The sequence below is a fragment of the Rhinatrema bivittatum genome, chromosome 8 (assembly GCF_901001135.1).
Source record: "Rhinatrema bivittatum chromosome 8, aRhiBiv1.1, whole genome shotgun sequence".
Lineage (NCBI taxonomy): Eukaryota > Metazoa > Chordata > Amphibia > Gymnophiona > Rhinatrematidae > Rhinatrema > Rhinatrema bivittatum.
The window spans coordinates 130,497,728-130,524,255 of NC_042622.1; the positions used below are offsets into that span (position 1 = coordinate 130,497,728).

Consider the following 26,528-nt stretch of genomic DNA (forward strand, 5'->3'; position numbering starts at 1 on the left):
GTGGCAAATGGCTGCTGTACTGGCCGCTTCCAGCCCCGCCCCCTCCCCACCCCCGGGCCACCCCTTTCTCTGGGTCTGGCACTTATTCGCGTACCAGGGTTTACGCGCGTGGCCGGGCCCGTTTGAAAATTCTCCCAGCACGCGCGTAAACCCGGGATTTACTTGCGCCGGGCATTTAAAATCTGCCCGTTAATGTCCCAGGGCTGGTGTTAAGTCTTTATGTGCTCCGAGCCATCTAACCCCCCCGCCCCAAACCACGAAAAAGCCCAAAATACTGCTTTTCTGTGGTTCTTCCTACTTATGATCATCCCGATACTAAGTAGGAGGAACCACAGGAAGCAGCATGAAAAAAAGATTTTGCTGGCGGTCAGGTAAGGAAAACAGATGCCCATTAATTGAGCATCCGTTTTCCTAACCGGCACATAGTCACTGCTCCTGGGTACCTGATGCCATGGATGCACTGGGGAAGCACAATTTATCCCTCGTGAGTCCTTTTAGCATGACCCCCTCATTTAAATAATGCATTGCGTGCCCAGGAGAGGTGTTTGGGCGCGCATTAGGAGAGCGGGCGCTCGTTTTATGCAAGCCAATAGGCGCGCATTAGGAGAGCGAGCGCCCGTTTTATGCAAGCCAATATTGTACCAGCCTGTTGAAGCATTCATAACAGAGATTACTGGACCACAGGGAGCCAGCAAAGTATGTGGTGAAGGCAAGAAGCGCTGTGGGGAGAGGGGAGAGGCAGGAAGTAAAGGAAAAAGGAGGAAAAGGACATAAGGGGTGGGACAGAGACAGAATGCAGGGAGAGGTATGAATGAGCTGGGAACAAGTAGTGCAGGAAAGGAGGGAGGGAACACTAAACTTTCTGATCATGTCAAAAGGTTTTATTGTATCTCTCTGTTCAGTATAGTTTGGTTCAATTAATAAGTTCTTTACTGATTCTTGCTATGAACACTATTTTAGATTTTAATAAGAATAAAAGATATGTAATAGTTGTTGCAAAAATTGCTCCCTGTACTAGATAAAATATGAGGAAAAATACTGAACTCTAAGCAAAACTTAGCTATGCAGCTTACCACTATGCCAAAGTTGAAGAATTAATTGCATTTGGTAGAAAATAGATATAATGATGTGTGATCCTTTCTTGTGGTAACAAAAATGTTCTGTGCTTATAGGTAATTGTACTCAGGTCCTGGATCATGCTGACCTGTTAACTAGTCATGACCTAAGACATCTAAAGATGTGCTGTTGAAGCAAAATGCAGAAGTGAAATTGTGATTGGTCAATCTGAAATATGTTTGCTGAATCATGTTTTATAGAAATAAAGAGTATTTAAGCTTGATTGTATGCATTGGATTTTAGAAACATAAGCTGAGAGTGCATTTCTCATGTAATATTCCATTAATAAATATGGTTACCTTGTACTGCTTAAGATTTGTCTAATTTTATTGTGGAGCAAATTAGAGGGAAAGATAAAAATTTCCACACTTCCTATTTCCCTGCATCCTCCATACTGTTTGAGATCCCTCAAATCTCCAGGAAAGTGACATTTCAATCTTGGTATTTCTGCTGTAGCTAAGGTTCAAACTAATTTCTACAGTGGCTCTTCACAACTACAGTGGCATATAAAAAACAGATGGCTAGAGGTGGTCTCTCCTGACAGATGCAGCTCAGTATTCAGATTCAATTTAAGGGCGACAGGAAAACGTTGCCATCAGTTAATGTCCTCCTGTAGCTATCTCATGTCCCTCATAGCCAGGAATTTCAGTAACAGTTCTAGACTGCACTCTTTTTTTTTACATCACTACATTGTGGATTATAGTCAGGGATCAATATAAGCACAAATCCTGGCCAAAGTACATGCACAGTAATACCATTCCACACAAGCCCAGGGAGGTTTCATGTTGCAATACATGAAAACCCAATATGTCTACCCCAATGAAGAACAAGAGTGCTGTTCTGTGTAGCAATACAAGGTGTTTTTTGCTATGAGATCTAGAAAATAACTATGAAGTGGAGCCCAGGCACTAAGAATTTGAATGTTTGAAATAAAATGTCTGTATTGGCAGAGCTCTGAGACACTTACTTTGGGACCGGCTTTTCCTGGAAACCCAAAAGGGCCCTGAATACCAGGTTCTCCCTGCAGGAAGAAAGAAGACATGATGCATTTTACACTTCATTTCTGTCCTGGAACCACTTTATTCTATTGTGTAAACAGAAGACTTGCCTCTATACTGGTCAAAGTGTTCTTATACTATTCAGATGATACTGCGCATTATTCTTTGGGAATCTTACAGGTCACTTCAATGCAGAGGTGGGAAAATTATGACGCACAAGCTACAAACAGCCTGTACAAGGTTACCATCATGCCCATGATGTGAGATGAGTCCCAAACTGTGGCAGCAGATCACTTTTAGCCGGAAGTGACATCAGCAGATTGAAAGTGATCTTGCCTCTCATCTTCAGGCTTCCCTGCATGTTCCTTTGACCATCAGGAAGAGGGGACATCCCCTGGTTCCTCGTTCCTCATTGGCACCCTGTCTAGGCTGGCCCCTAAAGTGAGGGGCCTGAGGCGCAGGAGAAGGAATGGAGAGCCGAGGGACCTTAGCCGGGGGAGGGACGGGGGGGGGTCTGTTTCCTCCTGTAAACTAGCCAAATAGGATTTGTGCAATAGAAGCACAAATTCAGCTGAAAAACGGGGTCTAACACCCCCGGGGGGCTCAAATCGGGGGGTGGCTCCAAAAAAAATCGGGTCCTGTGGCTCAGGCTGCTCAGAAAAAGAAGCAGAGAATCCTAAAATGGCCGCCTTTCCTGCCTTTGAACGGCCCAGGAATGGTAGGGCCTAGATCTGGATGGGGGTCCTGGGGGCATTGGGACATCTGAGGAACCCTCCCCCCCTGGCAAATATCGAGAGCAAAGTCCCTCTCGAGAGAGACGCAGAGAGGAGTCTCCACAAGCCAGGTATAGTGGGGATCTCGGCATAGCTGCAAAGAGGGGGGAGGGGCAGCAATTAAAATCAGCTGGGCTGCCGGGGCTGCAGGAGCGGAGGCAGAGAGTGAAGTCTGCACGCTCCTAAACTCTCTCAGAGACTGCCAAAAGTAAGTTAGAAACTTTTCTCCCGTATGGAACTCAAAAGCCCCCCCCTCTTTTTTTTTTTTTTTTAAAGAAGGCAGGGAAAAGCTCCCAGCAGGCAGTCTTAAAGGAATTCAAACCCTGTGAGGGAAGAAAATTATGGAGGGAGAGGGAGAGAGCTGCTGAACAGGGGGGTGACTGGCACCACCAATATGCACCCCTGCAGCTGAGGAACACCAGGAAAAGGGAGCCTAGGCTATATAACACAAGGGGCAAAGCCCCCCTAGGCCCCCGCAAGAGCAAGGAGACAGGAACTGTCTCCTGTAGAACAGAACACAAAGTTCAAACACAGTTGAAATTTTCTTTCTTTTTTTTAAAACAATGAAGAGGAAATAATTGCTTGTTCCAGTCAACGTGAGAAGAAAAGGTATAAAGAATCCCCAAAGGGACAGATAACAATCTATATAGTCAGGGAAGAGGAGGATAGAATAAGTGTGAGGGGATGAGAGGAAGGATTAGCCAACAAACTGTCCCTCTGTGAGCTCTTCAGGTCCTGGCACCTGCAACTGAGGGAACAAAGATATTCCTTTAAAATATGGCCAAGGACACTGCTCAACTGAGGGAGGGAGAATAACTGTCACCTCAGGAGCTCCTCTAATTCATTCCATTTTGGGTCTACCAGTCCATAGCCCACAGCACAGGATGTACATCCACCATCTGCTGGAGACACTGACAGGCTGATGTCAGCACGGAGGTATATGAAGGGTGACATCAGTGAGCTTTTGATCTCTGTCTTCATCTGCTGGTTGGCGTGCATAACCCACCAATAATGGACTGACCTTACTAGATGAAGAGGAAACAGTTATTAGCCTAGTAGACTTGAGAGTGATATACAAGAAATAGATCAACTATTGTGACTCAGGCTGGCCACTGTTGATTGACCTTGGTCTGACTCAGCATGGCACTTCTTATTTTCATCAAGCTATCCCATTACCCACGGCTCAAAACACAGGAAATGAGCATTTTTTAGCTTGTATGTGTGATTTCAAACCAATGCAGCCCAAAATGGCAAAATGAGCAGTAATTTCATTGTACACAGATGTATACAAAATAATATAAATAACTACAAAAAAAGTTGAAAATAAAATATTCAAGTATTTAGGAGTTTGTTAGTATGAGAACTGCATTCTCCCACATATAAAAAGTTAAACCTTTCTTTAAATGGTACCTTTTGTCCCATGGGTCCTGAACGTCCTCTGTCTCCAACAGATCCTGGAAATCCCTAGAGAAGGAAAATGAAGGATAAGTTAGGGTCTACCTAACAAGTGAGGAGCAAGAAAGTGACATTTTCCATGAAACATCAACTCAAGGCAAGATTATTTGAAAAGATTCAAATTAGGATTGGTAGGTTCTGATGGCCTTATTGAACAGAAAATGCACTCTTAACATTATACATTTTCCTACAAATATCAGCTAACAGATGCTTCTAACACTCAGACTCTCTTACTGCACTAAAATGTCTTTTATAAGATGCCGATGTCATAATATGTGAGAAAACAGTAAGTAAAACACTTTCATATGGTGGATATTTACAAGAAAATCCACTTGCCCCAAGTGAATGGTTCAGTAAGACACATGGCCATTAGTTTTTTTTGTTTAATATTTATTTGAGCCCTATTGGTAAACTTTTTCAGAAGTTAGGTGTGTGATATTTTATAATACTTGGATGATTTGCAGTTTTGCTCATCATATAGTTCAGATGAAGAGTACCCTGAGGAAAAGTTTGAAGAATGTTTAGTAGAGATACAAAAGGGTTTTGTAGTCGGAGATTAGTACTTAGTACTGAATGTAAAAAAAAGTGCTCTTAAAAATAAGTAGAAATTAAAGTAAGGATGTACAACAAGAATTTTATATTGAAGGAATAACCGTACCAATAATGGATAGGGCCCGTAATTTAGGGGTGGTCCTGGATTCAAGGTTAATTATGAAGCAACAAATAGAGAAGGTAGCTAAAGCTGCATGTTTGAGGTTATATTTGGTCCAACAGTTGAAGGCTTTTTTGTCTATACCTGATTTCAGAATGGTGGTACAGTCTCTAGTAATAAGTAAAATTAACTATTGCAATGGTTTGTATGTGGGGTTACCACAGGAGTTAGTAAGGGTACTACAACGGTTATGAATGGTGCAACAAGAGTGATTATGGGAACCCGCCCCCATGAGCATAGTTCAGAACCCCGGCCGCAGGCGGCCACGGCCAGGTCCCCTCTTACCTGCTGCCCCTCTTCGCTTCTCACCGAGCCTTCTCTATGCGGCTCCGGGCCGCGGCAGGGCCTTCCCGCGGCGTTCTCCCCATGAGGGAGACGCTGCCGACTTCCTGCTCCTGGCTCCGCCTCTTAGGCGCGCGCATGCGCACCGGGCCAGAATTTAAAGGGGCCGAGGCGGGAAATCAAGGCCCGGCCCCCGAAGATGACTTCATACACCCGGGCTATTTAAGCCCAACTTGGATCTGTGTTCTCTGCCTTGGCAAAGGTTGACTCTCTGAGTAACTAGTTGCTGTCCCTGCGTTCTCCAGTTCCTGTGTTCCTGACTCCATGTTCCTGTTCCAGCTCTGTTCCTGACTTCGTGTTCCTGTTCCAGCTCCGTTCCTGACTCCGTGTTCCTGCCTCTAAACTGCTCCTGCTCCCGGGTTCCTGGTCCAGCTCCTGTTCCTGTTTCGGCTTGATTCCCTGGTTTCGACTTCGGCTTGGCTTCTGGTACTCTCTCTGTCTGCTGCATGTCCTGACCCCTGGCTCGTCCTCCGGCTTCGCTTGTCTTCAGCCTGCCTCGACATCTAGCCTGGTTCTCCGTCCCGCATCGCTGCCATGACTTCTGGACCGTCTCCGTCTCTCCCACGCTTCTGCCTGCCTCGACCCAGACTGTTCATCAGATTCTTCATTGCCAGGAGACCCTCGCCTAAGTCCTAGCGGCCCCGGTACCCAAGGGCTCAACCTGCGGGGAATGAGGGCTGGTATAGGTGAAGGTCCTGTCCGGTCTCCTGATCCAGTTCCGCCTTCCGGCTACGAGTCCCACTGTAGGCCTTCCTTCAGCGGATCCATCCAGTACTCTAGCCGGCCCAAGGGTCCACATCCATAACAAGCATATAACTCCAATCCTGCACCAGTTACACTGGTTGCCAATGTATGATAGAATTAATTGTAAAATGTTGGTGCTATTGTTTAAGGTTTTGCATAATGAAGTTATTCATTGTCTAAATTAGTATAATCTTAATTTAATACCGAATTTTACATTTGTTGGAACACAATCTTTTAAAGGAGCCGAATTTTAAGGATTATAAATATCAGGAAACGCAAATAACGCCTTTTCTATTAAAGCCTTAAGATGTGGAATAACATTTCTAATGATTTGAGGAAAATGGATGAGTTGAAATTTTTTAGGAAAATTTAAAAAAGGATCTTTTTAAACAAGCTTATGGGGTACAATATGAAAAATTTTTAAATACCGTAAAAATGTTGTGGTATGTTAAGTTTATGTATGTATGTTTTGCACTGCAAGCTGCATAGATCAAAAACGTTGGATATTGCGATTATAAATGTACAAATAACTAACTAACTAAATAACTATATTCATGATACACTAATTTAAGTATTCACTTTTACATTATAGTTTTCAAATTCACATACTCTGTCAGAGTAGCTACAATTGGCAGCATGCAGGATGATCCCATGTGCTGTCTCACTCACCCCCAATTCTGCAGGACATGTTTCGCAGTCAGGATGCCGCCTCACTCCCTGAATACTGCTCAACCCAGCAAGAGCCACCGCCAGCTGCTGCTCCCCCCAATTTCCCATAGGCACATGCGCACCCGACGGCCCGACTTTTAAAGGACCTGTAGCAAGAACTCCGCTGTGGCGCCCGCTGATGACATCATCAGCTCTTCAAAAGGCTCCTTTCTGAGGAACAACTGATGCCTCAGAAACAGGTCTCCTGATGTGCCTTCTGTCTCAGTGCATGTTGTCTTTGTTCCTGTGTTCCTGGTTCCTGCATTCCTGTGCTCCTGAGTTCCTGTGTTCCAGTGTTCCTGCATTCCTGCCTTGCTCTGTGCTCCTGCGTAACTTTGCCTTGCCTCGTCTGTGTCCCTTTTGTTCTGCCATGACTTTGTCTGGTCCTTGCCCTGTCTCTCCTTGTCTTTCTCTTGGCTTGACCTCCCAAATTCTGACCTCTGCTTGGACCCTGACAATTTCTCGATTGTCACCTGGACCTGACCTTGCCTTGTCTGCTGCCTACCCTGACCTCTGGCCTGTCTTCTAGTATCCTCTGTCTGCTGCTTTCCCCAACCTCTGGCCTATCTTCTGGTATCCACTGTCAGCTGTCTGCCCTGACCTTTGCTTGGCCTTGAACTCAAGTTCTCCTGCCAGCCACCAGAACCCAAGGGCTTAACCTGCGGGGAAGGTGGCTGGTATAAGCAAAGCTCCAGCCTGTCCCGCTGTAGGGTGCGTTTTCCAGCTGTTGGCATGGGCTTAGTAGGTTCGCTTATTAGGCTATGCCAGCCTCACCACAGCACCAAGGTCTCACAGATACCATTCCCATTATAGTAGTCATGTCACACAGAATGCTGTGGGTGATGTGCATGGACCTATCTGAACCAGTCTGTTGAGGTAATCTGTGCAAATGGTCTCAACATAGCTGATTCTAGGTGGTTAGGGGAATTTGTAGGAAAGAAGTATAATAAAATCTAACTAAAACATAATTTGAGAGGTCTATATTCAAAGGGCTTTGCCTGGTGAAGTTGGAACTTAGCTGAACAAACCCTGTTTTTTGAATTTCCCACTGCTCTCAACACGTCCGGGTTGTTTCAGAGCTGCGTTAGGTAAATCAGATAACTCCGATTTTCAGTGTTTTCTGGCAACTTAGCCAGATAACTTTACAACTGCCTACAAGCAAATGCTAAAGTTAGCCAGATAAACTTATCCAGCTAACTTTGATATAGCCAGGTATAGTCAGCATACCTACAGTACTTAATATTCCAAATTAACTGAATAAGTTTATCTGGTTAACTTTGCCAGCCACTCATTTGCTCAATATTGACCCCTTGCTTCTTGTCCACTGGGGCCAACTAGGGTTAGGTGTACCATGGACGTAATACATTTGATTCCAAATGGGAAGGAAAGACAGCCATCAGCGGCGGATTCCCGATGAAGACCGGCCCGGGGATTCGCTGCCGAGGCCAGCCCAAGAGATACCACGTGGTCTGCCGAGCGCTGCTCTGTCACATCCGTGCTCAGCAGACCACGTGACTAGCGCAACCGGCCCACCGGGGGATGCGCGATCCCCCGATAGGCCAATCTGCCCCTGACAGCCATTATCACTGTAGCATCCCCGGGCAGCTGACAGAATGGTGCTGAGAAATAATTGCATAGGTTGATTTGCTATTCTATTGTCTAAAAAGGAAACAAAAGCTTGTAAATTCCAGAATGCTTTGGGATGAGAGTTTATAAACCAAGGCTGGAAGAAAATCTTCCAGTGATCTGGTCACCTCTTCTATTTTGGAGCTTTTATGAGGGGTAAGACTTACTTATTTTATTTATTTATTTGGATTTATGATTACCATTCCCGGGTAGGGGAAGGGATTATGAACTTAAATTAATTGGGCACACACCATGTGGCCAGGAGGTACACAGAACCCCAGAGATAAATATAAGTAGTACCCTGTGTCTCCCACAATTGTGCAGCTTTGGGAGAAAGCAGATTATTAGCTTGTTGCCTAATAATAGACATAAGAACATAAGAAGAACATAAGAACATAAGAAAATGCCATACTGGGTCAGACCAAGGGTCCATCAAGCCCAGCATCCTGTTTCCAACAGTGGCCAATCCAGGCCATAAGAACCTGGCAAGTACCCAAAAACTAAGTCTATTCCATGTTACCATTGCTAATGGCAGTGGCTATTCTCTAAGTGAACTTAATAGCAGGTAATGGACTTCTCCTCCAAGAACTTATCCAATCCTTTTTTAAACACCGCTATACTAACTGCACTAACCACATCCTCTGGCAACAAATTCCAGAGTTTAATTGTAACTTGCCTCAATCAACTTGCCTCAATCAATATACCTTAAGCTTTCCCACCACTTAAATCAGTCTTTTGAATGATACATTTTTGAATGATACTAACAAAACAGGGAAGTTAGGTTATCCTGATAGAGAGGTTGCTATAAATGCTAAAATAGCCTAGGTGCCTTTAAGTAAAGAGCAGACAGAGCAGAAAGATTCCAAAATACCCCTGCCAACTGATAAGCAGATTGCTAATACAAAATACATACTTTGAAATATCTGCATACAAATGCTAGAAGTCTAAAAATAAGATGGGAGAATTAGAATGCATAGCATTGACTAGGTAGATATAATTGGCATCTCAGAGACCTGGTGGCAGGAGAATAACTAATGGGAGACTGTTATACCAGGGTAAAAAATACATCGCAATGATAGGATGGATCAAATTAGTGGTAGGATGGCGTTATATGTAAAAGAAGGCACAGAGTCACACAGGATAAATGTTCTACAGAAAGCAAAATGCACTGTAGAATATTTGTCATGGTTTCATCTGCAGGGGGAAAAGAGGAAAAGGGGAATTAGATTCAGACAGCAACCAATAAGGACATTGAATTTTATGGTCTGGGAAAACAAATAAACATGGGGTAACTTGCTGGTGCGGCTGTTACTACCCTTAACCAATAAGGCTGATACTTTTGATGCAGCTCCCACCCTGAGCCTGACTTCAGCATTGATGTTCAGCAGGAAACAAGTCCTACCAGCTCCCAGAACCCAAGGGCTCTATCTGTGGGGGAGGAGAAGAGCAAGTTTGCTTACCGTAAACGGTGTTTCCGTAGATAGCAGATGAATTAGCCATGCTGTCTGGATATGTCCTCCGTGCCACTAGGTGGCGGAGCTCTCTAAGTATGGTTAAGTCTTTCAGCTAGGCCAGGGGTCAGGAACCTTTTTGGCTGAGAGAGCCATAAACGCCACATATTTTAAAATGTAATTCCATGAGAGCCATACAATATGTTTAAAACTAAATATAAGTAAATGTGTGCATTTTATGTAAGATCACACTTTTAAAGTACAATAAGTCTCTGAAAATATTACACCAGGCCTTAAGACACCAATACATCTCCTATTAGGAAAACGGACCAAGTCAGGCTGCTATAGAGTCCTACACAGAAACACGCCAGCAGAAAACCTCACCTGAATCACGTGCTGTCCCTCACCTAACATAGAATAAAGAGACCAAAACGCATAACAAGAAGCATACAGAAAAAAATGAATTGGAAACTGCAACAAGCCAGAGTCTCTGTATGCAGTGTAACAAAGGAAAAAAGAAACATCACCCATCCTTATAAAACAAATCAAGAAATATAAAATCATCAGCAGTAAAACTGTACTAACAAAAAGAACATATTTCGAAACAGCTAATGAGTGGAATATCCAATAATTAAAAACACATATAAAACATTTCCAGATACCAACAAAATATTTCAAAATAGCAGACACAAAGACCCAGTAATGAAAAATAATAAGGATACAAAAATGTTTTTGCTCTGCATACCTGGGAACGTTTGATATCCAGGTGTCCTGAGATTGTTCTGAATTAGCAGGAGGTGGGGTGGTTTGCTTGGAACTTTCTCCTCTCTCAGTCACATACCAGCGCTCTCTCTCACACTGGCTCTCAATGACACACCTATACACACATGCTCTCAGTACTCACATATACACATGTTTTTTCTCACTCACTTATATAGGCTCTTAATTACACATTTACACACATGCTGTCTATCTTTTCACGCTTACACACACACACAGGCTTTCAATCACATAAATACATGCTGTCTTTTTCTCTCACACACAGACTCTCATTCACATGCTTACAAACATGTCCTCTCTTTCTCTCATTTACACACAGGCTCTCAATCACATACTCACATGCTCCCTCACCTAAACCAGCTCTCAATCACACACAGACACACATGATCTCTCTCTTACTTATACACACAGGCTCTTAATCATACATACACATGATTTCTCTCACACACAAAGGATCTCAATCATACACACATACTCTTTCACACAAACAGGTTTTCAATCACAAACTTACACATACAGGTTCCCAATGGTAAACTTACATTCATGCTCTCTTTCTCTCACACAGGCAGGCTCTCAATCACAGACATACTCTCTTTCACATGTACAGGCTCTCAATCATTCACATACATGCAATCTCTCACTCTCACACACACACACACACACACACACAGCCCCCCCCCCCCCCCCGCGGCCCGGAAGAGGAAGTGAAGAGTATCGCGTGCCTGCGCAGCAAGAAGAGGCCACGCTAGTGCGCTCGGCATCGGCCCGAAGAAAATAAGACTGCAGCGCGGCTCGGAGGAAAATGAAGAGGTTCAGCCGCGGCCGATGGGACTCCGCCTCCGCGAGGGCTGAAAATGAAGAGGTTAGCGTTGGGAGGAGGCTGCTGCTGCTGCCGCGAGTTCCCGGGGTGGGGGAGAGAGAGTGAATGAGCGAGCAAACACACATGCTTGCTCCCAATACTCTTCACTTCCTCTTCCGGGCCGCGGGGGGGGGGGCAAAGAGAGCACGGTGCCGCTGACTCCAGCTTTCCTGCCGCGTTCCGCCCGGGCTGACAGCATTTTAAGCCCGGGCGGAGGAGGACCGGGGAGCAGCTGGGTCAGTGGGAAAGTGTGGCGACTGTCTGCGAGCCAGATGCAGCCCTCAAAAGAGCCATATCTGGCTCGCGAGCCATGGGTTCCCGACCCCTGAGCTAGGCACTCCCTCCTGTATATCGCTCGCTCTGCCTGAGGTACCTCAGTCTGTATCAAAGCAAGTGTTATGCCATGTCAGAACTGTCCGGGGAGGCGGGCGGGTCAGCATGGCTAATTCAGCTGCTATCTATGGAAAACACTTTTTAGGGTAAGCAAACTTGCTCTTTTCAAGTAGATAAGCAGCTGAATTAGCCATGCTGTCTGGGAGTCCCCAGCTGAAGTATTGAGCAGTTGATGGTTTTTTTTTTTTTGTTTGTTTGTTTATGGTGCTCAATACAGGATGTATTGGCGGACAGTTCCTATGAAGACTGTTTATGTGAGGTACATGTGCTCTTCTGTAGGATAGTCCATCACAATAGCGCGCCATCTGCAGCTTGCTAATCTAAGCAGTAATGGTATGTGAAAGTATGTAAAGATGACGACATCGCCATTTTACAGATGTGTATGATAGGTGCTTCATGAAAGTGGGCAACTGAGGTCGCCACGGCTGTTACTTGATGCGTTTTGCAGTTGTAGATAGCGACTGCGATTGTTTATAGTAACAAATTTGTAAACCGTTGGACATCCAGGTGGAAAATGTTCTCTTTGTGATTGAACGTCCTTTAGCATTAGGAATGAACAAAAGAAACAGTTGCGAAGGACTGTTTGGTGAATGGTTGCGCTGTGTACAATAGGGAAGCGCACACTTATCATCCAATGTAAGTTCTTCTCATTGTCATTTTCATGAGGTCTTGGATGAAAAATGGGTAAGTTGATAGTTTAGTCGAGTAGGAAACTAGATATTACCTTTGGTAGAAATTTAGGGTGAGTTCGCAAGGTCACCCTGAAATGATGGAATGCAGATAAGGAGAGTAGTGAACAAAGGTTTGAAGGTCACTAACTCGTCCCGCTGATGGGAAGGCCGTTAGGAAAGTACTTACCATGAGAGGTATCAAAAGTTACAAGTCTCTAATGGTTCAAAGGGAAGAAGCACCTGTTGTTCGCGGATTATGTTAATATTCCACGTTTCTGGTGGTGTCTTTATTGGTGAACACCCTCCATGAATATGGAAAACAAGCAAATGATATGAAATAAATTCTCCGTTTAGCGGAGTATGAGAAGCTGTTATAGCACTTAAGTGAACTAGCAGTGAGGATGCGGTGAGACTTTCACTGTATAGGAGATAGAGGTAAGAAAGAAGGTGCTTTGGTGGACAAGGTAGAGGGTCCATTCCCGTTGTGGAGCACCCGGAAATGTAGCGAGACCACTTTCTCTGGTAGTTGAGTATGGTCGAAGGCTTCCTTGAGGAAGTAAGGTGAAAACCATTCATAAACTTGTCCACCTATACCAATATCCCTTAAGTGCTGTAACAGAATGTCATGGGCTATGGTATCATATGCTGAGCAAATATTTAAAAATACTGCAATCACTGTACCATTAGGTTCTAGATGGTGAAGAACAAAATCCATAACAGAAACTAATCAAGTTTCTGTACTGTGGTTTTTTCGAAAACCACATTGTAGACAATGAAGGATATTATTGTTAGTCAAAAACTCATTAAACTGCTTGTGAACTAATTTTTCCAAAATTTTGCCAAGATTACTTAAATTTGAAATGAGTCTATAGCTCGATGGATTGTCTGACAGCAAGTTCCCTCTTTTAAACACTGAGTGTACAACAGATAGTTTCAATGTGTCAGGTACAAGATCTTCATCTAAAGAAAGGTTAAATAAAGTAGTCAACAATTCATCAAAAATATTTTTAAGACATAATTTAATAGGGAATGGGCAAGGATCAAGGGGACACCTGGAGTTCCTTAAAACATTCATGACCCCTTCTACCGCTTCCAACCACACTGAATCAAATCTTTCCCAAGTAATAGTAAAGGTGGAAGCAACTGGAGTATCTGCATCTAAAGAACAGATAGAATTTGATCCTAATTGACATTGGTTTCTCTTGAACTGTTTAGTAAGAACTATACATTTATTTACACATTTTATTTTTTGTCTATATTTTTCTATTTAAACTTTATGGTCTCTTTATTCTGTATTTGGTGAGGGTCTGTCTGTGTTCTGCATGTATGACCAAGGTTAAATATTCTGCTAACGTATAATTTCTGTATAGAGATCTATAGCAGTCTGGCTTGTTCTGTTTTTCTAATAGGAGCGTACTGGCATTTGTTGTGGGGCCTACTAGAATATTTTCAGTGTTCAGGCAATGTGAAATCCTGCAATTCTGAAAGTATGTTTTATATATTTTGTTTGTTCTGTACTACAATATCTTTGTTTTTCTTTATCTGTACTTTTATCATCCATGAAATACAATAAAAGCTTAAAATAATTTAAAGTATGATGTCCAATGTATTTTTAAAAGATTGTGCTTGGAGGGAGAAAGTAATTCTGATTCTTCAATGTATATCAAAATCTTGGGGTGAGGGCATGGTAGAAGGACCTATGGGCCCATGCCCCAAATCTTTTAAGTACCTAACAACGCCCCTTCAGAGAAGGATGACCAAAATGATATAGGGGTGGAACAAGTGCCCTGTGAAGAAAAGGCTAAACAGGTTAGGGTTCTTGAGCTTGGAGAAGAGATGGCTGAGGGGAGATATGATAGAGGTCTAGAAAATAATGAGTAGAGTGAAACAGGTAAATGTGAATCAGTTGTTTACTTTTTCAAAAAGTACAAAGATTAGGAGACTTTCAATGAAGTTATTAGGTAATATATTTAAGACAAATTGGAGAAAATATTTTTTTTATCAATGCATAATTAAGCTCTGGAATTCACTGCCAGAGGATACGGTGAAAGATGTTAGCTTAGATGAATTTAAAAAAGGTTTGGACAAGTTCCTGGAAGAAAAAAGTCTATAAACCATTATTAAGGTGGACTTAGGGAAATCCACTGCTTTTCCTTGGGATAAGCAACAGGGAATCTATCAACTTTTTGGGGTCCTGCCATGTACTTGTGACCTGATTTGGCCCCTATTGAAAACAGGTTACTGGGCTTGATGACTCTTTGGTCTGACCCAGTATGGCAAATCTTATGTTGTAAAGCTACAGGATGCTTGCCTTCAGTCTCAGTTCTCTCTGCTCTTGTTCCAGCACCTTCCTTCATAAACAGCCTGCAGAGTGGGGAGGGGGGGGGGGGCTAGTAGATGAAAGAAGAAATCTCTTCCCTAATCCAGCCCCTTTTCCTTCTGTTATTTCCAGCCCCCACCTCCTTCTTACTCCTGTTCTGAAGGGAGGGGTGAAGTTGGAGTGGACAGAAAAAGCAGTCAGAATGTCTGATCCCTCAAAGATCTCTCTTAAATCAAACTAAAGATGATTTTGATATACTTGGATGGGGTGATGCTCTTTTAGAAGCTTACAGTGAGCCAAATATGTAACCAGGGCCAGTACAAGGGTATTAGGTGCCCTAGGCAAACTTTCGGCCTCTCTCATTTCCCCCCCACCCCATCGCGCCACACCCCCGGTCTTGGCCCTGACTCCTACCTCATTCGCACCTACCAAGTGTGTGCTTCTCTGGGCCATGAGCAGGATGGGCACTACTTGTGGCCCGCCAAATCTCTACTCCTCTTTGCCACGAGCAGGATATACTCCGGTCGTGGCCCCACATGGCTGCTCTTTGATGCCCCCTAATGGTCAACATCTGAGGTGACCGCCTAGTTCACCTAATGGGCCGCACCAGCCCTGAATGTAACTGTGATTGTCTGAAGTTTCTGTCAATGATCAGTATGCTTAAGGCAGATAAAGCTGAAGGTCAGAGATAGAGTGGACAGACAGACAGCATATCCTGACAGTGGGAATTGGGTGGAACAGACCAGTCCAACTGACCATATCTGGTTAGCAAGAAAGTTCATCCAATGGAATTTATTCTTTCATAACTAGTCTTCTGTTTTTCTCTACTACTACTCTCTTTTAACAGCTAGTATGTATCACTGAGGACAAGATAAGAATAGTTAGCACTTACATACATGCCTACAGGTCCTTGTGGTCCATCCAAGCCGAGTTTACCAGGAAGCCCCTACAAGACAGAAAGCAAATACACATATAAACCAAGTTTCTATAAATATATCTCAACCTCTTAGGGCAGTGCTTCCCAACCTTCTTTTGCTTCTCGGCACATCTAGCACAGGGTCCACTTTGTTATGGCATACCAACCATTTCCTCTTCTCTTCCCTCGCCCCCATCCTATTGGCATCATCAACACCTTCTCTGTTCTCCCATCCACTGGCACTATCACCTTCTTCCTTCCCTTTTTCCCCACCATCATAATCATTCCTCTCCTCTGGCATCATCATCTTCTTCCCTTCCCTCTCCACGACCCACCTGGCATCATCACTTTCTCTCTCCACCTTTTCACCCCTGTTCCCCCATCCACTGGCACCATCACCTTCTTCCTTCCCTTTTTCCCCACCATCATAATCATTCCTCTCTTCTGGCATCATCATCTTCTTCCCTTCCCTCTCCACGACCCACCTGGCATCATCACTTTCTCTCTCCACCTTTTCACCCCTGGCATCATCATCATCATCATCATCATCACCATCTTCCCTTTCTTTCTTTTTTTTTTTGAAACTATATCTTTATTGAGTTTATTATTTAATTACAATAAGATATACAATGTGGGGTAGATTTTTAAAAGGTACGCCTGTGCGTACTTTTGTTCTCGCACCAGGCGCAACCAAGAGTACACCGGATTTTAATAGATACGTGCGTAGCCGTGCGTATCCTTTAAAATCCGGGGTCGGCGTGCGCAAGGCTGTGCAAAATCGGCAGCCTGTGCACGTCGAGCCATGCAGCCTGCCTCCGTTCCCTCCGAGGCCGCTCTGAAATTGGAGCGGCCTCAGAGGAAACTTTCCTTCCACCACCCCGCACCTTCCCCTCCCTTCCCCTACCTAACCCACCCCCCAGCCCTATCTAACCCCCCCCGCCTTTGTTGGAAAAGTTACGCCTGCCTGAGGCAGGCGTAACTCGCACGGGCCGGCTGCACAATTCCCCGGGCTGGGAGCAGTTTTGGAAGCCTTAGCCACGCCCCCAAACCGCTCCCAGGCAAGAACCATGCCCACGGCCCCACCCCTGGATGACGCGCAACCGCGACATGCCCCCCCGACACGCCCCGGGGCTTGCGCGTGCCGCTGGGCCTATTCAACATAGACTCGGCGCGCGCAGGGGAACTTGGGGCAGGTTTTCGGGGGGTACGCTCGTATCTTACGCGCGAACCCCTTTGAAAATCTGCCCCTTAGTGTAGCAAATAATCACAACCAGTAAATTATCAAAAATAAACTAGGTTACAGCAATTATATACCTTATAATTCTGAGGAGTTAAAAGAAATTAACATCACATTGACAGCAATTAAGGAAAAAGGAGGATATACCTGGATTACTTAAAAATCAAGGACAAATAGCTTATCTTAACAATAGAACCTAGTCTTCTGAACGTTTCTCAGCATTCTCACCTTGAATACTGTGTACAATTCTGGTCGCCACATCTCAAAAAAGATATAGTTGTGATGGAGAAGGTACAGAGAAGGGCGACCAAAATGATAAAGGGGATGGAACAGCTTCCCTATGAGGAAAGGCTAAAGAGGTTAGGGCTGTTCAGCTTGGAGAGGAGATGGCTGACGGGGGATATGATAGAGGTCTTTAAGATCATGAGAGATCTTGAACGAGTAGATGTGAATCGGTTATTTACACTTTCGAATAATAGAAGGTCTAGGGGGCAATCCATGAAGTTAGCAAGTAGCACATTTAAGACTAATCGGAGAAAATTCTTTTTCACTCAACGCACAATAAAGCTCTGGAATTTGTTGCCAGAGGATGTGGTTAGAGCATTTAGTGTAGCTGGTTCAAAAAATGTTTGAATAAGTTCTTGGAGGAGAAGTCCATTAACGGCTATTAATCAAGTTTACTTAGGGAATAGCCACTGCTATTAATTGCATCAGTAGCATGGGATCTTCTTAGTGTTTGGGTAATTGCCAGGTTCTTGTGGTCTGTTTTGGCCTCTGTTGGAAACAGGATGCTGGGCTTGATGGACCCTTGGTCTGATCCAGCATGGCATAAAAAAAAAGAAAAAAAGAAAAATAAAAGTTTCTAAATGAATAGGGTCAGTAAACACAAATTTATATGAATGCAAAGTTATAAAGCATCAACAGGGAAAATTGAGGAAAAAGGATGCTCCCAGAGCCAATACTTTATTTTTTAATGAAAGGAAATATCTCCTTCGCACTTGTGTAGGGTTGGAAACATCAAGAAAAACTAATATTTTTTGGCCGCAATAGGATATATCTTTATTCTTCAGGTATCTATAGAAAACCATATCTTTATCTCTTTCTGCACAAAAAGAAACAATAAGAGTAGATCTATTATTTCTCATGTCTATTGATTCCTCTAAGAAAGTAGAAAGGCCAGGACTATTTAACATAGGAGGTGTTGCGATCCCTAACGCGGCCGGAGCCATGGGAGGTCTCTTGCCTCCATGGCCTGGAGGCCGCTGACGTCTGCTCTGTCCTACGCAGTTGGGAGACTGCCCATTTGCTCCTTCTGCACGGCCAAAACTCTCGAGGCCCAAACATTAAACAAAGGGTGGTTAGGGCAGCTTCGCAAGTTCATTCTACTCCAAAACAAGTTAGACAGACACCATGTAGCAATTGCTCATTCTGCTCCTCAGCATACATTGGCTCTGTATGGAAAGATCCACAATCTGGAGTTCAAGTCACAAGCAAGCATGCAGTGAATTGCAATGTCCGTGTGCAAAAATCTATGTAGGGCGCACTAGGCGCAAAATCCACACACGGCTTACTGAGCATCGAAGCAGAATTAACAACCGAGATGTTAAAGCACCTACGGTACAACACAGTATCATATATGCACATTCTTTTGAAGATTTTAAGTGGATCATCCTTGAGCACATCCCACCACACCGGAGAGGAGGTAACAGATCAGCGCTGCTGAATTTTAAAGAAAATCAATGGATTTTTTGACTGCGTTCTACGGAACCACAAGGGCTCAATGAAAAAGTTGAGTGGTTCACCCTCATTTGAGCGGTACCTTCAAAATGGCCTAGATCGTGACGTTATTCTCCATATATGGATCTTATCAAAATGAAGAACCACCTTCAAAATGGCTGCGATCGTGACGTCATTTTCCACATATGGATCTTATCAAAATGAAAAATCCCCCATACATGTCACTTTCCATATATGGCATCCACCATATTTGGGGCGATATATGTCATTTCCTGTTGGCCCCTCAAGCAGTTTGAGAATTTCCCTTTAAGTACAGCATCTTTGCTGCGCTTCAGTTGTCAGTCGCAGAGCAGATCGCTGGCAGGCTGCACTCTGATAGCGCACGTAAGTACTTTCACCACCGGACAGCAGCTCTCATTGTTCCACTCTCTGAGCAAAAGATATATCTTAAATTTTTGAATTATCATTGTTGTAGCACTCAAGCAGACGCTGTTATCCGTTTATGGACTGATCATAAACAGCCATTCAGTAAGTTCAGCCTTCTAAGTCAGGAGCCATTAGTAACATATTAGCCATACGGCATCTCACTAGAACTCTGTCTGTTTTCCACACAGAGTTGTATTTACAGTATGTCGTTACCTGGAGCTCCCTGAAGAAGGAGTAATACACTCCGAAACACTGCCGTGTCGGAGGATGGACTTCAGGACTGTACATGCTACTGATTTTCTTGTGGACTGAGATAAGTGCATGCATTAGTTGTTTCATATTATACAATGCCTGCTCTTGCGATATAGCCCCGGAAGGAGAATATCAGATATCTATGCAACCTATGATTAGACAAGCCCAGTGCTACACGGGCTTCATAATATAAGCCAGAAAGCATTCTGTGGCAATATATGATGGTTGTTAGACATCCTTCTTAAAAGATTTCTTACAATATAGCTGAATTAATATTTTTGTGGTTGATTTCTACTTTTCAAGCTATTTTTTGGGTCATCTACAGTGCTCTCCTGTGGCAGGATGCCGCTGACCGGGCCATCTTCACTGCTCAGAAGCCGCCGCTGCTGCCATCTTGTTCTGCAGCCCGGAGGTCGCATCCCACGAGTCGCCTGCAGAAGGAAGCTGCTCCAACAGCGCTTCTGCGGCAGGAAGCTGCTTCTGACGACGGGGTCTGTCCTTTGGCCCGTTCCTCTTCTCCTGCTCTCGATGGCAGCATGGCCGCTGTCCATGGCCCTGCCCACTTCCCCTAAGGGGCAGGGCCACATCTCCTTGCCGGATTTAAAGGGCCAGTAGGGAGCGGTCCTTCTGGCTCCACCTGAACTCCTCCCAGGGCGTAGTTTCATCGTCAGCCTTATTTAAGGGCCTTGCAACCATTCCAGCTTTGCTTTCGCAAGGAGTCAATTCCTAGCTGGACTGCTCCTGGATCCTCTGTTCCAGCTTCTGGTCCAGGAGTCTTCATGATGTCCTTCCTTGCTTCTGCAAGGCACTTTGTTCCATGTCGTCCTTGTCCTGATGTCCGTGCTCCAGTCCTGATCTCTGTGCTCCACTCCTGATGTCTGTGCTCCAGTCCAGATATACGTGAGTCCAAGTCCCGAGATGTTCCGTGATGGTCTAAGTTCCGTGATGTTCCAAGTTCTGTGATGTTCCAAGTCCCGCTGTATCTAGTCCTGATGCTCCAGGTCCTGTATAACCCGTGCCTCCAGAGGTTCCTTGCTTTTAATCCAAGTTCCAAGTTTTTATCCTCATCTGCATCCAGTCCCGACTCCGAAGGATCCGAGGGGTTACTTCACTCCTGTGCTATGAGAATTCCTGAGCTTGTCCTGCTCCCCTCGTGGTCCGTGACCAGCCATCTGGCTGTGTAGGATGCGTAGGGGGCAGGGTGGTCTGCGACCCGCGCCACGAGTTATGTAGGGCGCCTGAGGGTCTTGCTCATCCCCCCTCTGTCTTCTTGTCTTCATCCCAAGTTCTACATCTTCTCCTCTACGTCTGAGTCTCCAGTGTGGTCTGTGACCAGCCCGCGGCTGTGTAGGGTGCCTGAGGGATTTTGCTTGTCTCCATGTCTCCTCGTCCAAGTCTCCACGTCTGAGTCTTCATTCCAAGTTCCATGTCCGAGTCTTCAATCCCAGAGCCTCCATCCGCCCTAGTCTCCTGTCCGGCCTGCCGCCTTTGTCGTTCCCTGCGGCAGGTCCGAAAGGGCTTGGAGTGGTCGGAGGACCACTCAGAGACCAACCTTGCATGGTTGGCCTCATCAAGGCTGTGCAGATCGGCGGGGGCCTGGGTTTCCAGTCTCAGCCCAGATGGGACATTGCCTCACCTGCCTCGGCGCTTCCTTGGAGCTCCTCTCCTGGTTCGCCGGGGTTCAAGGGCACACTTCTCCCGGGGATCGGGAGCGCTCTCTAGGGTTCCCTCCTACGGATCCCCAACAGGAGGTTGGTTAATCTGTTCTGAACCTTTCCTCTTAGCCAAATAAAATATTTTAGAAATGTGAGGAACCTCATCTTCTGAAAAAGACAATATCTCTTGTAGATAATTTTTAAACATTTCTAATGCAGATAGCAACATAATACATGGAAAATTAATTAAGCGCAAATTCTTAACTCTCACATAATTTTCTAATGACTTAGTCTCATTATTTAGAATGAAACTGTCCTTAATATGAGCCAATTAAGCATTAACAATGGTAATTGTAAATTCAAGGTAGATTTATTTTCTCTAATTCCTGTAATTTCTTTTCTTGTACCAACATAGTAGACTTAGTTTCGTTCATAAAAAACATTAAACTGGGAGATGGATTGGGACACATCACTATCCAATTTCTTAATCAAATTCCATACATCAGCAAGTGTTACACAAGAGGGATCTTTGCCTATATCCAGAGGTGATACCATCACTTTAGGATTGAGGTCTTCAGAACCAGACTTTTCATAAACCCTAGTAGCAGGCATTACAAACTCACACGCCTGTTGTCCAGGCTTTAGATCATTCCCCTCATTCAATTGCAAACTTGGGGAAAAATCAAACCTTCCTACCTGCGATGAATGAGCTAATGGTTGGGGGGGGGGGGGGGAATGTCTTATCTTCAGGACTCAAGGAAACTCCTGTAGAGGTGCTTCCAATGCAGTCACTGATGGACAACTCACCCACCCGAAGTAGATGGTTGTCCATTGGGCCTCGAATAGCTGGAGCCGGTGAAGATGTATAAACTTTCGACTTCCTTTTCTTCCCCATCAAAACGAGATAAGCCATGCGCCCCTTTGGCAGTGCACCGACAGCTCGCGCCGTAGGGCTGTAGATTTTATAGGGGACGAAGGTCCCTTAATGATGACGCCAGCAGCAGTCCCGAGGCGGGGGTTGAGGTTTCGCCGCGATGAAGGTGGTGATCAGAGAGGCTCGCAACAGCCCTGGATCTTCTCTCCCAGGTATCTCCAGAGGAGGAAACTCTCGCACTTCACTGTAGGGCTGTAGATTTTATAGGGGACAAAGATCCCTTGATGATGACATCACAGCAGTCCTGAGGTGGGGGTTGGGTCATCGCTGCGATGAAGAGGGTGATCAGAGAGGCTCACAACAGCCCTGGATCTTCTCTCCCAGGTACCTACAGAGGAGGAAACTCTCCTATCTTCCCTTTCTTTCTACCTCTCACCCTCACTACCTGGCATCATCATCATATTCCTTCTCTCTCCATCTCTTCTCCTCACCCCTGGCATCATCATTTCCACCTTCCCTTTCCCTCTACCCCTCTCTCTCTCACTCCATAGAATCATTACCTTCTCCCTCCCCCCCCCCATCTTCTGCAACTCTCCCGCTATCATCATCATGGTTTTCCCTCTCCCCCTCTCCCCCACGCCCTACCATCACCTTCCCTTTCCCTCCATCTCTCTCCCCCACTTCTATATATCATCATCACCTTCCATCTCCCATCTCTTCCCTGCCACCCCTTGTATACCCATCACCTTCCCCCTCTACCACTCTCCCTCACCTCCTGGCATCATTACCTTCTCTCTCCACCTCCTCAGCCCTGGAATCATCATCATCTTTTTCCTTCTACCTCTGTCCCCCTCTCTCCTACTCCCCTGGCATCATCACTTTCCCTCTCCCCCACCCCCAGGCATATCATCACCTTCCATCACCTCTTTCTCCCAACCCACTCACATCATCATGACCTTCCCTGTCCCTTCACCCCACCCCCATCATCCTCACATTCCATTTTCCTCCTCCTGGCATCATCACCTTCCCTCTGCCTCCACCCTTCTCCCTTACCCCTTGGCATCATCATCATCACCACCTTACCTCTGCCTCAACCCCTCTCCCTTACTCTCTGGTATCATCAATTTCTCTCTGCCTCCACCCCTGGCATTGTCACCATCCCTCTCCTTTCACCCCTGTTCCTAACCCCTGACATAATCATTAATTTCCCTCTCTCTCCACACCCCCCCATGCCAATCACCTACTATTCCTTTTCTCTCCACCCCCTGGAATCACCTGTCTTCTCCCTCCTACCTGGTATCATCATCTTCCCTCTCCCCCTGGCATCATCACTTTCCTCTCTCTCTCCACTTCTCTCCCCCACCAACATCATTATAATCTTCCATCTCTCCCCACCCACTGTCATCACCTTCTCTTCCTTTTCCTTCCACCTCTTAGCATCACCTTCCCTCAACCATATTCCCTGGCAGCGTCGTCTTCCCTCTCTCCACCTCAGCTCTTTGAAGCATCATCATCTTTCCTCGCCCCCATCTCTTGGCATCATCAACTTCCCTTCTCTCTCCTCCACACCAGGTGGCACATTCAGTTGTCCCTTTCCCCACCCCACGCCCAGTCCTTGAACAGCAGATGTCTGAGAGCAGGCTTACCTAGTGTTGCTTCTTCCACCTTTGCCAGCTTCCCTCTACCTCTACAATCTGAACTGCACGGGGCCAGCAAATCTCACAAACCTACAAAGCCCCATGCAGTTTTCATTACAGAGAGCCAGCACAGGGGAAACAGGAGCAGCTGCAGATAAGCTCTGCTCTCTGATGCCCCCCAGCTGGTGGAAAGCATCCTGCAGGCCCAGAGGCAAAGGCAAAATAAAGGCCGCAGCCGTGGCACACCTGCACTTCAGCCACGATACAAGTAGTGTACTACAGCACACTGGTTGGGAAAAAACTGTCTTAAGGAATGGATGAAATAAGTAGGGGGCTAAAGGGAAAGATATTCATCTTGCTTACAAACTCACCAGCTAAAACTGGTGAAGAGACAAAGACTAATGCATTCTGTTTATACTGAAAAAAGTATTTATAATTGGACAATGTTATGTGTCAAAGGAATGATAAATACCTGAACTCCCCTCACTATTTTAAAACACTTTAGAGTAAGGATCTGCTCATGACACCAAGTGCACAATTCCAAACATTAATATTTAGCACATGCATGCAGTCTGCTTAGATATACACTGCTCTATTATCATTAATATCTACGAACCAATCACACTGTGCTCTAATGCCACCCAGATCTATGAAACAATCTACTTCCATGCACCCACCCAGATATAGGGCTCTAAATGACTGCATACACTACAACACTTAAGCAGACTCAAAGGAAAAGAGAAGAGCGTAGAATGCCAGTAAATGGAGAAGTATGAGGAGAACCCTGTAACCAGGATAGTCTAGCCTGGACCCCATGTCTATTCAGAAATGAGTTTGGTTTTTTTACCCTTTCTCCTGATGGTCCAGGGTCTCCATCAAGCCCTGGTTTCCCTGGAGGACCCTATGAATAAGAAAAAAATAATATAAAAATAACATCATTACAACAATAATAGCTGCAGTTTGTCTTACTCTAACCCAAAAAACAAGGTTTCAATGTAAAAGGAAAAATATTCGGGCCTCATAGGATTCAGCAAGTCCTTGAGACAGTCACATATCACAGAGTAGATTCTTTTAACCATAAAATGTATGTATTCTGTTTATTTTATTAGTGTTGAATCACAAATTCTGAACTATAAACCTCAAACTGAGCAAAATTTTCTGAAGGTGAGGAAGGGTTATGTCTGTTCCCAGTGCCTTGCTGACTGCATCCCAAAGGGTCTTCCAATGTATTAGGTCAGTAGTTCCCAAATCTCATCTGACTAGCTATTCAAGTTTTCAGGATGTCAGCCTATGAAATATGTATGAGATAAATTTGCATGAAATAGAGGCAGTGGCGTGCAAATTTACCTCATGCATGGTCATTGCAGATATCCTGAAAACCTGACAGGCTGGGGTCCCAGAACAGATTTGAGAACTATGGCAATAAATACTGTGCTTCAAGGTGAGAAAACCATGAAGAACAGATTAAGGATTGGAGATGTGCAACCTTTCCTCTAGTTAAAAATAAATGAGCACATTTTTGCAGGTTTTTGCTTCACTGACATTCTGCAGATTTAGTGTTCTCAGGGCACTCATATAGAAGGCAAGAAACCAACTTCAGATGCTGCATAGTAGGAAAAAACTGTCTGCAACTCTGGATCAGGATTCTCTGGGAGGAGGTGGGAGGGGAAAGCAATGAAACAAACTGCAAGGCCCAAGGGGATCACCACACAGCCTCTCAAAAGTCCACACAATGGGTGTAATTCCAAAACAATAGCAAAGCTTACAGACATCCAAAAATAGGTAAAACAGTACAGAATGTACCAAAAATACAAGATAACAGCATGGAATCTACCTTTTGGGATCCTGCCAAAAACTTTTACCTGAATTTGCCACTATTAGAAACAGGATGCTGGGCTTGATGGTCCTTTGGTCTGACCCAGTATGGCTAATCTTATGTTCTTATGTTTTAAGAAAGAGCTTGTATAGTTATACAGTTCAAAATCACTAAAGTACAGCTTCTCATGTACCTTCCCTAAATATGGCAGGATAAGTGGGACTTCCTCTTGCTCCCCTTGAGTTTTTTCTTCTTTCACCCCTCTGTAATGTTTAGAAATGTTCTACTACTGGGACTAAGGAACAAAGGCTCTCTGGAATCCTTCCAACTAAGTTTATGAGAAAAACACACTCCCCTGATGGACAAAGAAAGGTAGTGGTCCTTTCCTGCCCTGGAGACCCACAGCCCCTTTGGCTGTCTTTTACCAGCCACTCTGGATATTGATTCTCCATAGTGACTCATGTAGTCACCATTCTAACCTTACAACTCAGACCCACTCTAACTATTGCTTACAAAATAAATCACACCTATGGAACTTCCTAATCCAGAAAAGTTCCACATTATAACCTATAGACATCTCTTGTCCCTATGGTAGATGCCTAGGTCAGGGTGAGCAAATGTTTTGAGCCATGGACCCTCCTTCCTATCTATGTAATTGGTTGGGCCCCCCCCCCCTCCAAAGTTGCATTACATCTTACATACAAACATATTATACAGTGATTTGCAAAAGTATTTGGCCCCCTAAAAAGTCAGCAGATTTGCATAAATTACAAATGACATTTATAGAGGTTGTTCCAGACAGCATGTTTATTGCAAACCAATATGCTCTTAAAATAAATTTTCAAAGTTATAATTCATTATCTCTCTGTATTTTTTATAAAATAAAATTCAAAACTGAAAAATGTTGCATGCATAAGTATTCAACCCCTTCCAACAGGTACTTGGTAGAACCACCTTTTGCTGCAATAACAGCCTTAAATCTGTTGGGGTAAGTTTCTGCCAGCTTTGCAAACTATTTGGGAGTGATTTT

The 26,528-nt window shown here is 44.6% G+C and overlaps 1 protein-coding gene across 1 annotated transcript in view; it reads right to left on the bottom strand.

Annotated features, from left to right (window-relative positions):
* Positions 1–15,861: 15,861 nt before the first annotated feature.
* The window catches only part of LOC115097527 (collagen alpha-1(I) chain-like), a 251,382-nt gene continuing 240,715 nt past the window's right edge, over positions 15,862–26,528 (bottom strand). The window contains exons 23-24 of the mRNA XM_029613448.1: positions 24,530–24,583; positions 15,862–15,894 (exon numbers count right to left, since the gene is read on the bottom strand). The gene's annotated coding sequence lies outside the window, so the exon portion shown is untranslated. The remainder of the gene's footprint in view (positions 15,895–24,529; positions 24,584–26,528) is intronic.